Here is an 8,207-nt window from a genome sequence, read left to right as displayed (position 1 = left end):
AAACATGTATAATATCATGTATGAAACAAATTGCCAGTCCAGGTTCGATGCACGATACTGGATGCTTGGGGCTGGTGCACTGGGATGACCCAGAGAGATGGTATGGAGAGGGAGGAGGGAGGAGGGTTCAGGATGGGGAACACATGTATACCTGTGGCAGATTCATTTCGATATTTGGCAAAACTAATACAATTTTGTAAAGTTTAAAAAAAAAAGAATATAGTCAAGAGTCTGGATGCATTCATTTACCATATTCCCTGGGAAAACATCAAAGATGCAAAGTGGAAGGAGCATGAATGGAGGAATCATGAGCTAAGTTGGGAGATACAAAGGGCATCTCCTTTGCGAAAAATTGAGAGTATCTGTTTTGCCTTAATTTCTGTGCTTGCAGTTTTAGAGGACCCATATCGGGGAGGCAAAAAATTTCATATGTTCACACAATAGCCTACATTTAAAAAAATAATTTTAATTTTTAGTTATTTATGTGGCTGTGCTGAGTCTTAGCTGTAGTATGTGTGGGCTACAGTCCATGAGATCTCCAAAGAGTCAGACATGACTTTGCAACTAAACCACCACTGCTTCCCACTGTAAAGCTGGGCGTGTCAGATAATGACCTCCTTCTTGGTGTTTCTTGTGGGTAGGGTATGGGCAACATGACCTCAGAGTTCTTCCAGACCCACACTTCTGCCTAAATACGTGAAGGGAAGAAGAACTGACCAGATTCTAGTCTGATGAAAATGATGACGGGATGGCAGTTGCACTGCTCCTAGAAGCAGAGGGAGCATCAATAGAGTGTCCTGGTCCAGAGCCCGGTGGTTGGTGGTGTCCGACAGAAGTGCCTTCTGCAAAGTCTGTAACACCAAAGATGGTAGTGATGATTTCATGATTTTGGGAACAGTTTCTGATTGGCAGGTCCCCAGACTTGATTGATTAGTTTTTTAATCTGTAAATGCCCAACATTCTTTTAAAAAATCTTTTAACTTCAGTGAGTTAGGGTTAGTTTTTTTTAAGGATATATCTATTTACTTGGCTGTGCACAAGGTCTTAGTTGTGACACGTGGGATCTTCAGTTTTTGTCGCAGCCTGTGGGTCCTTTAGTTGAGGCATAAAGGATCTTTTTAGCTGTGACATGCAAACTCTTCACTGTGGTGTGTGGGATCTTGCTCCCTGATCAGGAATTGAATCCAGACCCTCTGCATTGGGAATATGGAGTCTTAGCCACCAGGGAAGTCCTAGGGTTAGTTTTTGATGCTTGCTTTTGATGTGTGCAAATGAGAGTCTTAGCCAATATGTTACAGTATTTTATGGAATAATGATCAAAAGTCACGTCTTTGGTTTTACTGGGTAATCTTCAAAAAATACGCCTTCCCAATTTTAAAATCTTGAAGACATTTTTTAGTGATCCACTTCCATTTGTAGATCAAGATGGTCTTTCCAAGAGGCAAATGTTTCTGTTTGTACTGTAATAATGGCATAAAAGCCATTTCCTGTTCTAATTAACACACAGGGAACGGAACAAGAGCTGGAATAGGTGACGTGCATAGGTGAACAGGTCTTCCTTGGATTGCTTGCTGTTAGAGACTCAAAGAGAAGTTTTAGGATGGGACTTGGGTTTTCAGGTTGGAGATGTAAAGCCTAGGGTTTTGGGGGGCTCTTTCTTTAAACAATATTTTTTTTAATTAAAAAAATATTTTTGGCCACGTCATATGGCTTGTAAAAGATCTTAGTTACCTGATCAGGGACCAAACGTGCACCCCTTGCATTGAAAGCAAATAGTTTTAACCACTACACTACCAGCAAAGTCCCACAGGGAGCTCTTTCTTGAGCACCCAGTTGCTAAGGGCCTGGGGGAAAACTGTTGTCTGTGAGTCCTTGGACAAGTGACATCATAGGATGTGGTGGGCTTCAGCATGCTTATGGTGGGTGGTACCACTCATGTTTCATAGTCACTGGAGAAACGTGACAGAAAAGCACCTCTGTAACGGGTTGGATCCTCTAGGATCCTTCGAGTGCCTGGTTTCATTAAGGGTAAACTTCAGAATATTTTTAGAAATAGATAACTCATCTTTTAGTTAAGCCTCCTAAAATATGTTCATTGAAAGTAAAGTTGTGATGAAGAGTTGGAGGCTTTCTGTAAACTACCTGGAAATTGATGGTTTTTCCCTTATGATCCACAAATAATGAGAGGCAGGTTGACACCTTCTGGGTAGAGAAGAGACCACCCAGATGACATGGCTGAAGAGATGGCCAGGCCACATCATCTGGGGGAAAAGAGATCAAGGATGGATTTGGAGTGAGGACCAGCAAAGGGGCCAACCTCCATTTCTTTATTCTCTGAAGGGCGAGTTTTTAACTTTATTCTCTGGAGGGTGGTCTTTGTGAAGACTGGTGGTTGGTTCTTTATTAATAAAGAAGAGGGGGAAATCAAAAATAGTAGCGTGTCCTCCAATGGTTTAGACTTGGTTTAGAAATCTTTTAAAGAGGTTAAAACAGTAGAAATCTCAGATTTGCCTCTTCACTTTATGTTTTGTCATAGGTGCATGTTATTTCTTTATTTTTATTTTATTTTTGCTGCACCATGAGGTATGTGGGGTCTCAGTTTCCTGAACAGGTAGCAAACCTGTGCCCAGTGCATTGGAAGTACAGTCTTCTGCTGGCCCTCTACGAAAGGCCTGCTGCATCTTGTTTAATTGAAAAAATGGTAATAATATCTCCCCATTTGTTGAGTTTCTGCAGTGCTCCAAGCGGTGGGCTGGGTACCTTTTCTGTGTCATCTCCTTTTTTTTGTTGTTTTCTTTTATTTATTTATTTTGGTGTCATCTCCTTTAGTTCTCCAGAGACGGCAATGGCACCCCACTCCAGTACTCTTGCCTGGAAAATCCCATGGACGGAGGAGCCTGGTAGGCTGCAGTCCGTGGGGTTGCTAAGAGTCAGACACGACCAAGTGACTTCACTTTCACTTTTTACTTTCATGCATTGGAGAAGGAAATGGCAACCCACTCCAGTGTTCTTGCCTTGAGAATCCCAGGGATGGGGGAGCCTGGTGGGCTGCCATCTATGGGGTTGCACAGAGTTGGACATGACTGAAGTGACTTAGCAGCAGCAGCAGCAACCTTTAGTTCTCACAAAAACTCCTTGAGAATGGTACTGTAATTTTCACATATACTTCTGTACATTTTGTGTGAAGACCCTACACAGGAATTTGGCATTCATATAAAAAAGCTAAGAAGTCACAAAACTTTAAAATAGAATTTCCTTCCAATTTATTAGTAATTAATAAACAAACAAGTTTATTTGTTACCTTTATCACTGCTGATAATCAACTCCTAGGTATTAGAAGACTGATTCTCACTGAATATTTTCAGAGGAAATTTCATGATGATCAAAGAAGTAAAAGTCAAAGCAAACATTTTAGGGAATGCTACCTTGATTTTGTTCAGCTGTGCAGAAACAAAATCATAAATATTCTTGTTCATTAATTTTTTCTCAACCACATTGGCTCTGGGCTTGGAGTGGTTAAATAAGCCTCATCTTTTTTTTTTTTTAATTAATTAATTAATTTACTTATTTGGCTGTGCTGGATCTTAGTTGTGGCCATGGGATCTTCGATCTTCATTGCAGCGTGCAGGATTATTAGTTGTAGCTTTCACACTCTTAGTTGTGGCATGTGGGATCTACTTCCCTGACCAGGGATCAAACCTAGGCTCCCTGCATTGCAAGAGTCGAGTCTTAATCACTGGACCACCAGGGAAGTCCCTCAGCCTCATCTTTTATGCTTTTTAATGTGTTTAGGTAACATGCTGATGTAAATATCCCAGTTTTTGAATCAGTGGTGATGAAACTTTTATATGCATAGATATTAGCCACGGTGCTTGCTAAAAAGCTACACTTGTGGGCCCCATCCTAGTGATTTTTTTCTTTTAGCACCTATTAAGCCATAGTAACCTAGTTAGTCAAGCAAAATATAGGCATTACCCTTTAATTCTTTCCCATAAATGCAGCATATGACTTAGCTTCAGTTCAGTTCAGTTCAGTCGTTCATTCGTGTCCGACTCTTTGCGACCCCATGAATCGCAACACGCCAGGCCTCCCTGTCCATCACCAACTCCCTGAGTTCACTCAAACTCACGTCCATCAAGTCGGTGATGCCATCCAGCCATCTCATCCTCTGTCGTCCCCTTCTCCTCCTGCCCCCATCCCTCCCAGCATCAGTCTTTTCCAATGAGTCAACTCTTTGCATGAGGTGGCCAAAGTGTTGGAGTTTCAGCTTGAGTATCAGTCCTTCCAAAGAACACCCAGGACTGATCTTCTTTAGAATGGACTGGTTGGATCTCCTTGCAGTCCAAGGGACTCTCAAGAGTCTTCTCCAACACCACAGTTCAAAAGCATCAATTCTTTGGGGCTCAGCTTTCTTCACAGTCCAACTCTTGCATCCATACATGACCACTGGAAAAACCATAGCCTTGACTAAACGGACCTTTGTTGGAAAAGTAATGTCTGTGCTTTACAATATGCTATCTAGATTGGTCATAACTTTTCTTCCAAGGAGTAAGCGTCTTTTAATTTCATGGCTGCAATCACCATCTGCAGTGATTTTGGAGCCCCAAAAGATAAAGTCAGCCACTGTTTCCACTGTTTCCCCATCTATTTTTCCTGAAGGGATGGGACCAGATGCCATGATCTTAGTTTTCTGAATGTTGACCTTTAAGCCAACTTTTTCACTCTCCTCTTTCACTTTCATCAAGAGGCTTCTCAGTTCCTCTTCACCCTCTGCCATAAGGGTGGTGTCATCTGCATATCTGAGGTTATTGATATTTCTCCCGGCAATCTTGATTCCAGCTTGTGCTTCTTCCAGCCCAGAGTTCCTCATGATGTACTCTGCATAGAAGTTAAATAAGCAGGGTGACAATATACAGCCTTGATGTACTTCTTTTCCTATTTGGAACCAGTCTGTTGTTCCATGTCCAGTTCTAACTGTTGCTTCCTGACCTGCATACAGATTTCTCAAGAGGCAGGTCAGGTGGTCTGGTATTCCCATCTCTTTCAGAATTTTCCACAGTTTATTGTGATCCACACAGTCAAAACTTTGGCATAGTCAATAAAGCAGAAATAGATGTTTTTCTGGAACTCTCTTGCTTTTTCGATGATCCAGTGGATGTTGGCAATTTGATCTCTGGTTCCTCTGCCTTTTTTAAAACCAGCTTGAACATCCGGAAGTTCACAGTTCATGTATTGCTAAAGCCTGGTTTGGAGAATTTTGAGCATTACTTTACTAGCGTGTGAGATGAGTGCAATTGTGTGGTAGTTTGAGCATTCTTTGGCATTGCCTTTCTTTGGGATTGGAATGAACACTGACCTTTTCCAGTCCTGTGGCCACTCTTGAGTTTTCCAAATTGGCTGGCATATTGAGTGCAGCACTTCCACAGCATCATCTTTCAGGATTTGAAATAGCTCAACTGGAATTCCATCATCTCCACTAGCTTTGTTCGTAGTGATGCTTTCTAAGGCCCACTTGACTTCACATTTCAGGATGTCTGGCTCTAGGGGAGTGATCACACCATCGTGATTATCTTGGTTGTGAAGCTCTTTTTTGTACAGTTCTTCTGTGTATTCTTGCCACCTCTTCTTAATATCTTCTGCTTCTCTTAGGTCCATACTATTTCTGTCCTTTATCGAGCACATCTTTGCATGAAATGTGCCCTTGGTATCTCTAATTTTCTTGAAGAGATCTCTAGTTTTTCCCATTCTGTTGTTTTCCTCTATTTCTTTGCATTGATCACTGAGGAAGCCTTTCTTATCTCCTCTTGCTAGTCTTTAGAACTCTGCATTCAGATGCTTATATCTTTCCTTTTCTCCTTTGCTTTTCGCTTCTCTTCTTTTCACAGCTATTTGTAAGGCCTCCCCAGACAGCCATTTTGCTTTTTTGCATTTCTTTTGCATAGGGATGGTCTTGATCCCTGTCTCTTGTACAACATAAAATCCGGCTGGGTCAAAGTAAGTCCAAATTAAAGCGAACTGGTTGTAGTGTGAGGCTTCAAGTAAATTAAAATTTGTTTTAAGGCTTAACCGCCAGTTTAAATTTACCACAGATAATCTTGAATTAAGGTGGCTGCAGTGCGGGAAGCTGAACCGTCTCAGGAATCCAGCCAGGACCCTGAACCGCACATGGGAAAAGGGAAGAAGTAACATGAGACACAGGTCCTCCTAGACACAGAGCAGTGTACCTCATGAATTGCCTGCTCCACAGATGGCCTGCCCCCACTGACTCATCCCTGATGTGCTCCTACCAATCACAATATTTTTTTTTACGTTTTCTACACAAGCGCGGCTGAGAGGAGCTACCTCACATCCGAGATCAGGGGCAGAAGCCGGAAGGACCCCATGCCCTAGGGGCAGCGGCCAACCTATGTCCGAGGTCAGGGGCGGCGGCCGGGAGGAGCTACCCTGTGTCTGAAGTCAGGGGCGGAGGACAAGAGGAGCTACCCCCAGCCCGAGGCCAGGGGCGGCGGACGGGAGGAACTACCCCAGGTCCAAGGAACGGTGGCTGAGCAGGCGCAGGAGGGCCGAGAGGAGCTACTCCACGTTCAAAGTCAGGAGGGGTGGCGGTGAGGAGATACCCCTCGTCCAAGGTAAGGAGCAGCGGATATGCTTTGCTGGAGCGGCCGTGAAGAGATATCCCACGGCCAAGGTAAGAGAAATCCAAGTAAGACAGTAGGTGTTGCAAGAGGGCATCAGAGGGCAGACACACTGAAACCATACTCACAGAAAACTAGTCAGTCTAATCACATGGACCACAGCCTTGTCTAACTCAGTGAAACTAAGCCATGCCCATGGGGCAACCCAAGATGGGCGGGTCATGGTGGAGAGGTCTGACAGAATGTGGTCCACTGGAGAAGGGAGTGGCAAACCACTTCAGTATTCTTGCCTTGAGAACCCCATGAACAGTATGAAAAGGCAAAATGATAGGATACTGAAAGAGGAACTCCCCAGGTCAGTAGGGGCCCAACATGCCACTGGAGATCAGTGGAGAAATAACTCCAGAAAGAATAAAGGGATGGAGCCAAAGCAAAAACAATACCCAGTTGTGGATGTGACTGGTGATAGAAGCAAGGTACGATGCTGTAAAGAGCAATATTGCATAGAAACCTGGAATGTTAGGTCCATGAATCAAGGCAAATTGGAAGTGGTCAAACAGGAGATGGCAAGAGTGAACATAGACATTCTAGGAATCAGCGAACTCAAATAGACTGGAATGGGTGAATTTAACTCAGATGACCATTGTATCTACTACTGCAGGCAGGAATCCCTTAGAAGAAATGGAGTAGCCATCATGATCAACAGAAGAGTCCAAAATGCAGTACTTGGATGCAATCTCAAAAAGGACAGAATGATCTCTGTTCGTTTCCAAGGCAAACCATTCAATATCACAGTATTCCAAGTCTATGCCCCAACCAGTAACGCTGAAGAAGCTGAAGTTGAACAGTTCTATGAAGACCTACAAGACCTTTTAGAACTAACACCCCAAAAAGATGTCCTTTTCATTATAGGGGACTGGAATGCAAAAGTAGGAAGTCAAGAAACACCTGGAGTAACAGGCAAATTTGGCCTTGGAATACGGAATGAAGCAGGGCAAAGGCTAACAGAATTTTGCCAAGAGAACGCACTGGTCATAGCAAACACCCTCTTCCAACAACACAAGAGAAGACTTAGCATCAAGTCTTAGCAATTCTACTCACAAAGCATCTTGAACCCACCCATTTTTATTGCTGTTATTACCACATTTATTCCTTCTTTCCTATATTATTGTGATAGTATCGTAACTGGTTTCCTTCTTTCCACTCTTGCCTTCCTCACACCCGACTCTCCATGCGGTAGCCAGAGGGATCTTTTACAAATGTAAAACAGATCATGTGATCTCCTACACCCAGGTTAGTGTAGTGGTAGTCAGTCGTGTCTGACTCTTTGGCGACTCCATGGACTGCAGCCTGCCAGACTCCACTGTCCATGGAATTCTCCAGCAAGAATACAGGAGTGGGTTGCTATTCCCTTCTCCAGGGGATCATCCTGACCCAGGGGTCAGACCTGGGTATCCTGCACTGCAGACAGATTCTTTACTGTTTGAGCCACCAGGGAAGCCTATGCACCTCACTCTCCGCTAACTTCCTATCCTGCTTAGAATAAAACCCAGGCTCCTTTTTCTCTCTCAA

Source organism: Bos grunniens, chromosome 5, assembly GCF_055505025.1.
Source record: "Bos grunniens cultivar Pamir isolate PY7600 chromosome 5, Bosgru_T2T1.0, whole genome shotgun sequence".
Classification (NCBI taxonomy): Eukaryota; Metazoa; Chordata; class Mammalia; order Artiodactyla; family Bovidae; genus Bos; species Bos grunniens.
Note: the sequence above shows the minus strand (reverse complement) of the source record.